Source organism: Geospiza fortis, unplaced genomic scaffold, assembly GCF_000277835.1.
Source record: "Geospiza fortis unplaced genomic scaffold, GeoFor_1.0 scaffold10, whole genome shotgun sequence".
In the NCBI taxonomy this organism is placed as follows: domain Eukaryota; kingdom Metazoa; phylum Chordata; class Aves; order Passeriformes; family Thraupidae; genus Geospiza; species Geospiza fortis.
The window spans coordinates 4,008,428-4,020,567 of NW_005054326.1; positions in this window are offsets into that span (position 1 = coordinate 4,008,428).

Here is a 12,140-nt window from a genome sequence, read left to right on the forward strand (position 1 = left end):
CCTCCCTCCCAAGCAGCCTCGCATACGCCCCCAGCCGAGCCTGCATTGAGTCAAGGCCGCCGGCAGCAGCTGGGCAGGAGCGTTCTGTAAGCGACCGGCGCTCTCTGGCTTCTCTCCCCGAGTGCCAATATCTGATCCGTGGTGTTTTGTCCAAGCACCCCGCGGACAGGCCAGCGCTGGAGGAGATCTTGTGCCGCCTGTGAGAAACGACCGCTCACTTTGAAAATTTAAAAAGGTTTATTAAACCTTGACAGAAATACAACAAAAGGACTATATAAGGAAAAAGCTGCAGCGCTGGGAACTGCCCTCGTGCGTACCATGCAGCCAGTTCATCTTGAATGAAGATGGATGCTCAGTCTTTTATACCCCGGGGTTGCATCAGCCAGCCCTGGCCCTTCCCAAAGTCTGTCAGTCAGCTCTTCTTTGCCATTTATCAGTAGAGACTGCTTTCTTGTCGCTTGATTGGAGGTCAGGTGTTGCCATGCTGCACCCCCAAAGCACCAAGCTTTTCCATTCCCCACTGCCCCAGGTAAGGGACATGTGCACACCTTCTTTTTACTTATCCTAGACAGCCCTGGCTGTCTGATGGCAACAATACAGGGGGGGAAAGGGAACTGTGGGAAGAACAGAGGACATCTAAACTACAATAACATAACTGTACATCACTAAAGCTTTTCTTAATATTCATACAATAGTTATCCCTTAATTGCGAGAGCCAATCATCTCCTTATCCATCTATTACGCACCTTTGGGTGCAGGGCAAGCATATTTGATGCCTGCCGGGGTCTCTGCAGCACCCAGTTACTGAGTCCCACGCAGGACTGGGGACCCGAAAAATAAAACAACAAAAAAACCATTCCAGGGTTTCAAGACTGGCCCTTGTTAGCAACTTCAACTAAAGAACCTGCTGGGGTAATCATAGTGTTCCCTTCAGGCTTTGTCAAGCGTTCTTTGATGCCTTTCCTCCAGGATGGTAGTTTTGTGTCTTCAAGCACGGGCTGTAGTACAGGTCGGAGGGGCTTTAACAAGCCAAGAACTGCAACTGTGAAACAGCAGCTGCCCTTTCACACCAATGTGGCCACTTGACCTCATGAAGTGACCACCTGAAGTGACACAAGGGCCCATCTGTGCATTCCAAGGGCGAGTGGGTGGCAGGGACAGCGATGTTGTTCCACTGCCAAAGCTGTAAGAACCAGAAGCATCAAAACATCATTTTAGGTCAGGCCTTGATGAACTTTTCCTCTTTCTTTGCCTCAAATTGGCGGCAGGCAAATGCAGCGCGGTCTGTGTCGTTTCAGAGGACAGCAGCATCCAAAGGATCTGCGCAGGGATGTGCAGGTGCCAAAAGGAACTCTAGGAAGGATGGATATGCTCCAGGGGGCTCAGCCTCCTGTGCTGGGGCAGGGGAAGTGCATGAGGAGACCCCCACTGCGGAGGAAGGAGCCCCAGAGAAAGTCATCCCTAGGGACTCCTCAGGTGTTGCCAGCCTTTAACCCTGTCTCACACTCAGCAGTTGTGTTACGTAATGGAGCAACTCTTGATAGCTTGATAGCTTGGTTACATCCTGTAGCCCAGAGCTTTAGAACACTGGGTCAGTTTGCACAGGAAAGGGGGTAGCTTGGCAAATGCCTTCTGTCATGGCACATCTGTCAATCAAAACTGCAGCTGAAAACGCTTCACTGTAACAATAGTCTCTGCCAATTTGAGAGAATGTGCTGATGCTATATATATATATAGGTGAGAAGGAACGTGCAAATCACTAGTGTGTTTCGTTTAGTTGACAGACAGCAAAGGGACTGTTATGGCCAGCACTGCCTTTCTGTTGTAGGACTTTTTCTTTGAGAGCAGCTGCTGGACATTTTGAAGGGGTTTGGGATCTTCAAGAGTTAAGAGTGCAAGATGGTACACAGACCTTGAGGGAAAGTGTATATCTCCAGGGAGCTGGAGGCAAGTTACACGTTGAGCAGCTGATGGCACAGAAAATATTCTAAAAGGAAGAGGCCGTGCTGCAATTGCCTTTTATTTTGAAACTTAAAAACAGCCAACAATGACATGATTCCTCTTCCTTCTCTGCTACATGCAGGATCACATTCTATCAGCGCCCAAGAGCCAGGATCCACGGCGGAGCTCTTGCCTCCACACTGCTCCCACACGAACGGGGCTGGGCTAGAAAAGCGCTTGTTTTTCCTGTCAGCGCTCATCGAAATAACCACACCATGGCGCTGTCGACTCACGAAACAAGGACAAACACCGAGCCCAGCTCGAAACCACCCCCGGACACAGCCAAGTCAGAAGTGTCCCTGCTCTCCAATCAACTGTGTCGGGACAAAAAGATTTTGCCCATCCAAGTGGGTGCTCTTCTTTGCACCACACTCAAAGGCCAACATGAACTCCTCTGCCCTAACAAACTTTTTCCTCTCTCGTAGAGTTTGGTAACAAACTTGAAAACGTCTGCCAAAAACAGAGCTCGCAAAACTGTCAGTGAAGAAAGCTCTTTGCTGCCTACGATTTCAATTGCACCCATCAAACTACAAACACACACCCTGCTAGTGCCGCTTTCCTTCTCAGCTCTGGGTACCATCATAAGCCTTCAGTCTCACAGAGTCAGGATCCAACTGGGATGGCACCAGGGACTGCTCACACACTAAAGTTACAAGGGACAAAAACTTGTCCTGCAGAGGCTTGGCCTCTGCATTCCCACTGGCAGTTCAACAACTCTAACCCAGAGAACTGCCTATTGGGAAAAGCCTTTAAATTCACTGACACCACCCAAAGCACCCATCCAAACTTGCTTTCTTTGCCAAAGAGAGGAACTAGACACCCATCTCAAAAGAAATGGCATCCCCTTCTCCAAAATCCAAAACATCCACGGACTGATCCTATACAAAGATGTCAGAACACTGGTACTGGGCGTTACCTGGACGGGGCACTAGGTCTGCTGCACATCAAAACCCAGCACAGCTGCTTACCTTGTCCAAAAGAAGTGTGCTGGCAGAATTTCAAGAAGGCTGCCTCAAGGAAGTGGAAAACACACAACAAATTGATTCTTTCAGGAGGGATACCGCCTTCTAAAGATGGATACCGACTCCATGATTGTATAAATTGAGTCAGTGCTTCCAAACCAAATCTGCCAGGATAGAAAGTTGCTTCTGCCCTTAGCTGCACGACACAGCTTCTTATCTGCACCTCCAACACTGGGGCTAAGTTCTTGCCTTCCCATGGGAAAGCATTGCTGTTCTCCTTCAGGAAATTACCAAGAAAAAGCTGCATACCACATCTGGTACTGACTATGTCCAACAATGACTCCTAAAGAGATACTAAAAGAAAATAAGGCCTCCAAAGAAATAATAAAAGATTGTTGATTAAGAAAAAAAAATAATTTCTAATTAATTTTGTGAAGTCCATTTATATATCAATGAAAAACTTGAGTGCTTGTTCTATGTTCAAATTTACTTAAAAAGAAGGACAAACCTTATTTTGGGATTGTGAAATGAGTATTAAGGATAACACCACCATTTCTTTCCTTACTAGACTAGTCTATATTGACCAGGTGCAGATGAGTCTAGCCAGGATGTCACCTTGACCAAGCCAGGTATACCTAGAGCAGAGCCTAGAAGCAAACTGAGGCCTAATCCTGAGTTTAACTGCAGCTCAGGAGCCAAAGAGCAGGAGGTGTGTGGTTGAAGCACAGACAAAGCCTCTCCCAGCTGTTCTCACGGGATCCTGCTCCAGGTTACACAGCTGTGCTGCACCAGGGCATGGCTTGAACACTGACAGCTGAGGCCTCAGAGGAGGGAGGGTGGATGATGACAAAGGTTTTGTAGGGAAGAAAGGTTGCAGGTTCCCTGAAGTAGTTATAGCCTTGTTGTGGGCCTGGGATTTTGTTAAATTAGGGGATAGTGAGATACACTGGCTGAGGTGCTCCAGCTATGCAGACAAGTATGAAATCTCTCTTTTTACTGCTACTATGGGGCGAGTTCAGGAAACTCCAGTGACTCCATGTACTTTTATCACTGTTCAAGCACCAAGTAACATGAGCAGCTTGGTAAGTGAGCTACTGGTTAATATATTGAAAAAGAAATTAAATATTTATTGATCAGGACAAAACTATTTTTTCTGTATGATGTGTTGCCCTTCTCCACTGGACATGGTTTCCTGGTTTTAGAGCACACTAGTTGCAAAACTCCTTTTCAGGTCTTCTCTATGTCATTAGACCATCCTGTCTGTTCCTGGACCAAATGATTTAACTATTTCTTGTGAAGTGGAGAAGCTTTAACAGGGATGAGTAACAATACCTATTCTAGAATACTCAGGACTTCCTGTCCAGCACTTTTCTCTTGTGCTTTTAGCTTGGCATTTCTTAGTCATTGTAAGAGCTGATTGATTTGACTCTATTCTATTTCTTGGTGTAAAAGTGTTTAATCCATACTGATTTGCTACCCTCTTGTATTGGGTGTTTTCTCATCTATGTTGTGTATTCTGAATTATAATATGGATTTGGAGGGTTGAATATAAAGAAGTAGTTTTGAGAATTTTTTTTGAGAATTCATTCTGTTTGTAGCCAAAAGGATATGAAAATACCTGTAGGAATGATTATATAACAAAAGCAACCAATAATAAAATTTAAAATAGAGAAATAGACTTTGGATCTGACAAGATGGTGTGTCAGATGAAATGCTGTCATGCCTGGCTCATTAAATCTACAGGGAAAGGAGGGGGAGTGAATCTTTTGCATTCTCCCAAAAGACAGAAACAAGAAAAAGAGACAGGCTGAAATCTGCTGTAATGGTTTTGTAACAAGTGATTCACAAGTTCTCCAGCTACAAGACCTAGACACTCTTAAGGAAATAAATGCTTCTTGCTGCGAGTTTTTATTAATAATATGCTAATGTACATTATTTTAAAGAAGCAGTAGAATGCAGTGGATGGTGTGGTGAAAATATCAATCTGAGGAAGCTAATGAAGTCTTTCAAAGGATTTGCAGTAGATTTTTAAGAACAAAAGCATCTATGGTTTCAGATTTTCTGAGTAAGTTGTATTTTCAGAATGATGTGATACTAGGTTTTAATAGATTTAGCTCTATTTCTTGAAATAGAATTTCAAAGACTTCTATTATCTGAATTTAGATCTATTACTAGGTATCCAGATTTTTTTAAACATATAAGTGCTCAATAGGACATCAAAGTCAAATCTTAATCATGACTTCAAACTCAGTCTGCACCCAGCAATTCCTTGTTATTGCTGTTAAGTGCAAGCTGCTTAGCATTTAACAGTTCTGGAAACATTGCCTATAGTAATTAACTCTTGGTTCAGTCCCAAGGAAACAGAGGCAAAGCTTCTGTTGGTTTCAGATGTGCAAGATCAAATCTTATTTGGTAATACAGCCACTTAACCATGTGTGTTACACTGCAATGAGAGATCTCTCATAATTTAATGTGCTGTTGTGTTATCATATTGATACTGAGTTTTTCTGAACTCTCAAGTGCACAAGAATTTTTCTTTATCTTCCAATTTTTATAAGGTTGAGCTAGAGAAGACACAAAGATACTTTCAGTTATTTGCCAAAAAAGGATTTCTGTAAGAACTTCTTGAATTGTATACACTGGAAACAAAGGGTAGGTTAGAAAGTAAGGTTCTTCATGTGGGATGAATTATCACTGATTTAAGAGTGATGATGTTTCCTGAGAGGCTCATTAAAAATGTTTGTAGTGTTTAATTCATCCAAAATAGACACCAGGAAGCTGCCAGGTGGCATAGTGCCACACTGGATGGCTATAATGTTATATTTCTTCTGTGTACAATTCTTATCAGTAAGAAGCTTCCAGAAAAAAGCAAGATGATTAGCTTTATGGTGCTCAGTTCTTTAGGATATTGAGACTTCTTGGATGGGCATCTGCTGCTTAAAATATCAAAAATAACAGACAAAAGCAAACATGTATTTAATTTTATATCAAAATGTAGAGAACATGAAAACCACTATAAATTAACTGTCTATTTATTCTATATGAAATGAAATAGTCTGAGCTTTTCTTCTGATAAGACTAATTACAGGGCTCAGAAATTACTCAAGACTGCAGACTGAAGCTGTACCAATTTTATCTGAGACATCACTGTAATTGCAGCACTGAAGTGCCTGCAAATTCGAGTTGCTTAGTAACATTATGGACAAAGTTATGGGGATGGAGTCATCCTTTTACTGGCTTCTCTGCTGGAATGTCATTCACAACTTACATATCACTAGTTTAGCTCACTGTTTTGTTAGTCCTGTGTTCTTGGAGCTTGTGCCTATGAAGACCCCTCCCCTCACGGAATGACTTTGTGCAGTGAGGAGCTAAAACTTCAAGGAGATTCCTAAGTCAAGTGTATCCATAAATCTTTGCAGGCTCCAGACATGGTGTACTTAGGCTAAACTTAGTTACAAACATGGTGGAATGGAATGGATTTTTAGTGATTTTCTAGTAATTAATTTCTTGCCATGTTTGTATTTTTTTAATTACTTCCTTTTATCTTCAGATTTTTTTTCGGTGAAGGATATTCCTCTTTTTGCTTCTATCCAAGCTACATTTTCTTTAGCAGGATGACTTCTTTATTCGGAGGTCAAGTACAGCTGGCAGAGTTTTCAAGTCATCTCAAGAAAAGTCAGGGCTATATATAAAGTGTTGAGTAATAAGTGACATATTATATGATCACGTCACCTAAATTTGTCTGTAAAGAAAATGATGGGTTTTGATACATTTGAAACCTTAATCTGTGACCTGGTGTAAGTGCTGAATTCTTTAAGTTTTTTTTTCCATTCTGCCACGTTGGGGATGAATTGTTGGACACATACTGAACCTGGGGATAGAAAACCCTCTGTTCTGGTGTAAGGCATGATGAAATTGTGTCCTGATTCCTATGAATGTGATACCTACATTTTGGGACTGCCTCAGCCAAGTCAGGGGTATATCTACATTTCTTTGGCCTGATGCTTGATGTGTTAACACAAAATTTGAATTACATGTAGTTAAGAGTGCCTGGTGGACTTGGTTTAGTCCAGGATATTTTTATGAGGGTTGAACAAGCTTGTCCAAGAGCTAATGGGAGTGGTTAAGGATGGTGACAGGTGTTTAGGATCTGCTCCATCTTCCAGACAGCGTGATGGTCTCTGTAGTGTGCTTCTTTGCATTTCCTGTCCACTGTGAATTTAAGTAAAGACACACTTGGCTGTGCCTGCTTTGCCAGCATTTTTATTTTGAGATTTGGTATAAAATAATTCAGGGTTGCTTATTTTTTACCTTGCAGACTCAGACTCTCCTTTGGACCAGATGCTAGCTAAGTGCTCACCTGTCACATAACAGGTAGCCTGTGCTATACTGGATGGTACTAACAGAGAATAATGATGGGCTTCTAACTCCTTTGCTAAGTTTGCTTCTAAGTGAATCTACAGCTAAAAGTATATCTCATGTGAAAAGAAAGGCGGTGTGTTGTTTTTTTGGTTTTTTTTTTAATTGCCACTTAATCTTCTCAATACACTCTTAGGCTGCAAAGTGAGGAAGTGGGACAAAAGCAGTTACAAAACTTGCATCCCTATTTAGGATTACTTTATATTGGTCCTTGGATGGGCCCTTCACTTAAGAGCTGGATTTGATGATCCTTTTTGAGTACCTTTCAATTCAGATTATTCTGTGTTATTACTGGATCTGTCTGTTGGTTGTGGTTTGTGTTTTGGGGTGTTTTTTTTAAGTCTGTACAAACTGTATGCTATTGGAAATTGTATTAAAACATATTGAGAGTTTTGGCAAGTTTTTAGGATGTCTGTAGTGGATGGAATAATGTACAAGAATTCACACTCCAGGGTGTGGCCTGGCTAGTAAAATTGTGCTGCTTCAGTTACCAGGAAATCTCATAACTTGTTTGGATTACACATTTTCTTCTGGGAGGAGGGACAGCTGACAAATGCTCACCAGGCAGAACTAAATAGTCAGAATCTTCTCTACCCAGCTGTGTTGTGGAAGTGTAACACTGAAAGTATTCAGATCTGCTTTATATTGAAGTTTGTGAGGAACAGTGCAGGCACTAATATTTCTGATTTCAGTTGCCTTATTTCTCTGCTCTCATTTTAGCCATGTATTAATATGCTTGGCTGGTGTGTGCTTACAGTCTCTGCACATCAGGTGTGGCAAATTAATTTCAAATGATGTTTTATTATCATTGGAATAGAAGCAAAGAAAGCAAGTAAGTAGCTCTGGCAAAAAAGAGTTACATACTTTTACCAAATAGGTGCATATGAACACAATTCCACTTATTTTTAAGTATCAATACCAAAATGAAAAGCATATCAGGATAAAAACAGAGGCAAAAATTCTCATTGGAAAACATTTGTTAGTGGGAGAGGTACTCTGGCTAAAGGAACTATAAAAGGGTATGGTTTCCAAGAAGACTTGGCTTAATAGCATCTGATGGTTCTGTAAAAAAAGAAAAATAATTTTTGCAAACACATTTAGGAAAGTTTACATAAGCAGGAAATATAAAAAAGATAAGGAAAATAACATTCCTCAGATTCTTTTAAGGTGGTAAGAGACTGTTCTTACTTTCTTCTTTCTTTCACAGGAGGTTGTTTCTCTGCTGCCTTTGCCAATTCTCTTGTCAGCCCAAGGTCATTCACCCCTGTGATAAACAACTGTCTGACAGAATCTGTCAAATGGTTTTATTGCTTATGAAGCCGTTCTGCTTGGAACGCTGCACACAGAAGCTGCAGTAAGACATTGTCAGCTTTCCTAGCACTGCATTTTAATTTCATTTAATGGTGCTTTAATGAATTGCAGTATCTCTTAGCCTAGGCAGAGGCTTTAGTTGAAGGCTGTACAAGCTGATTAGAAATACATCCCTCAGTGACTTAAGAGCAGGAGTGTCTTTATTGGCCAAGTGGTTTGAGGTGTTGAGTGCTCTCAGATGTGGGAAGGAGATGGCAGGGCTGAGCAGGCTGCAGGGAGGTTTGTGTGTTTTCCCTGTGTCAACAAAACTTTCAAACCCAAGAAACTAGATGTGGTGTCTGAGCTGTCATCTGTAATACACATGAAACACTTAACAGGTGCTTAACAGGAGGTGGTTTTTGTATGTATGTGCAGAGATCACATGACATCTGTGCCCTGAGCCTTCAGAAGTGCTACAAGCGCTGGTGTTTGTCAATGAGGATACTGTGCAGCCTCTCTCTGAATTACTCCTGGCCACAAAATTCAGTCAAAAGTGAAACAGTTCGTAAGTATTCTCTTTAGCTTGAAAGAAATCATGTTTATTATCCTCACCAAAATCCTAGTTAATTCCACAGGCCGTGAATAGTAGTAGGATGCCAGATATAACTCAGCTTACGTGGTATGTACATAACAAAACTCATGCCATTTTCCTTTTAGGCCTATGCTCTTTCCTGTTCTGTAAGACAGCCCTCTGAGGGTCTTCTTCGGGGGGTAATTCTTCTGTGAAACTCTTTGTGCTGCTGGGTATGGGGTTTTCTTTTTTTCTTTTTATTTTTTTAATTGTCAGACATACCTTAACGCCTTTCAGTTCACAGGTGTGGTCAATGCTGGCAATAAAATGAGGGAAAGCCAGGGTTCTCTTGTGCATTGTGTCATCACAGTCGTCTCTAGGATCACTCAGACTGATCTGATTAAGAGGTATTTAATGCAACATTAGCCTGCAGGATCATATTTCATGTTAAGTGCCATTTTAGAAAAAATTCTTGAAGTTGATATCCTTTACCTCTGCATGCTCTCTGCTGGTTAAATAAAAGCTGATTTAAGTATTGGAAGAAGTGATGTGGACCCCAAATAAAGACAAATTAATTTCCACGTGTGCTCCTTCATACCAGTTTACATTATCACATATTTTCCAGTATTTGAGTCATTACTTGGAGACCAGCAGACACAGGAAAGAACAGAGTTGTCTGAAGTTGAGTTGTTTAACAACTTATTTTTAAACACCATTACCTCATGTTTTAGTTCTGTCTCGAGTCTCACTGCTAACACTTCGGGATTAGTTTGATTTGTGAGAATAACTTCTGGTAAAACACCTCATGGAAGTTGTCTTAGCTAACAGAATTACATATAGAAAACAGCTTTTCTTTCTATTTGTATTGCATACATCAAGGCTTAGAAAAACATGTCTGATATGTAGGGAGAATTATTTTTTTATTGGTTAGTCCTGGTTATCTGGGGACCTAAACTGTTTGCAGCAAAGATGGGATTTCTACCACCAATATTAGTTTGCACATCTAAGGTTCTGTCTTGCACATGCTTGCAGATGAAACAGAAGTATTAACATTCTAGTCTGATAATATAAAAAAGAAATTAATGTGAAGATTTAAAGCCTATAGGTTTTGAGGGATGACTGAGTGTTACAGAACACTGCTGTCTTTCTCCAGATTTCTAGATTTTTTCTTTAATTTTTCTAAACTTAATACTGGTATCACAGTGAGGGAACACATTGACTGCTGCAAATATCTTCTTCATTACTACTCCTCCTTGTATTATTCAGAGGAGTTGTTGTAATTCTTCCCTGAGAATGCCTCACCTACCAAACTGGTTATTGTTCACAGTATTTAGAGTCTTGCAACTTAGAGAACAGGCTAAGCTGTGCTCAGGAGAAGAACAATGAGACTTTTTCTATTAATTTCAACTGAATTGCATATGGGATTAATTAACATAGGCTGGATTAAAAAAGCTGTCCAATTATTATACATTTTTGTTTTGTTGAAGGTGATGAAAAGTTGGGCTGACAGGAATACCTACAATACTCTAGAACTATGTCATAAATTCAAAATTACTTTTACCAAGTCTTGTAATTTAATAGATGACTAAATTTTCTTTTTGTAGTTGTACATGGAGAATCTGATGCTGAAAGTTAAATGAGAGTTTTCATTTTGTCTGCTGCAAAAATATTCTCACACTAGGAACATCAAAGAAGGCAAGTACCAGATTAGTGATTCTCTAGGATGTTGTTTTTCATCTCACCTTCTCTGTTTTCTAAATATTGACAATCTTGTTCTCTCCGTGTTCCCAGAATTTATTGTGATGGATTTGTAGTGATGCTTACCAGAATGACATACTGAAATGACAATGCAATTAGCATAAAGGATAATGGAGGAAGTTTGAAAGCTGTGTCTGGCCTCCACTAATAACCAAGCCTGGGAAGTCCTAACGATATTTTGGCAATCTTAATTGTAATAATTGTACTGTCAGTCAAGAACTCAGCCTTGGTTGGAAGTACAGAACACAAAGCTACTGACGGACACTTTGAAATCCAAAGTTGATTATTTTTCTTTCAGTTTGTTGTGGTTTTGCCTGTAAAAGAAGGCGAGAGTCATTCTTTGAAAAAAAAAAAAGAAAAAAAAAAGGGAGTAGGATTTTGTCTGAAATCCTTCAGATTTGTATAGGATTGCTTTTTTTTTTTTGAGATGGATGGGGATGAATGGCTGAGTAACTTCCAGACATAAGTGACAATGGGTTATGCAGATCCCCTTGAAATAAGAACAAATTGTATTCAATGTTTACTGTACTGGAAAAAGAGTATGTTCCTTTAGTTGTACAAAGTTTCTGAGCACACCAGGAATCCTGCATGTGGAGTTGTAACCAGTTCACTGTGGCAGTGGTCTGGTCTCGTCCTTCTTGATCCATGCATCATCTATTTTTTATTTTTTCTCCAAGTATAGTAGATATGGCTCAAATTCTTAGACTGCCAGGATCTAGAGCTATCAGTGGCCAGTGCTTCACAGGGACATGAGGGCCTCAAAACAGCAACAGAACGACTGTGTATTTTTCTTGCAGCTCGTGTTTTGAGCTTGTTTTGTTACAGATGTAAGCAGGTGTATGTAGTACTTCGGAAAAGTAAACACTTGATGTTGATGCGGTGCTTGCGGTGATAGAACCCCAGGCAGCTCCGAGCACGGAAGAGCTCTGAAGAGCAGCAGAGCCGTGAGGTGGGGGTTTGCTCCCCACGCAGCTCCCCGTGGCCTGGCTCAGCAGCGCCCGTTAAACGCTGCTCATACCGGCGGATGGGAGAACGCTGCTTTCCCTCCTCGGGACGGCAGATGGGACACGCCCGGCCCGGCCGCACCGGCTGAGCCCGCGGTCCCGCACCAGCCGCGCTCCGCTCCTCAGGCACCGCTC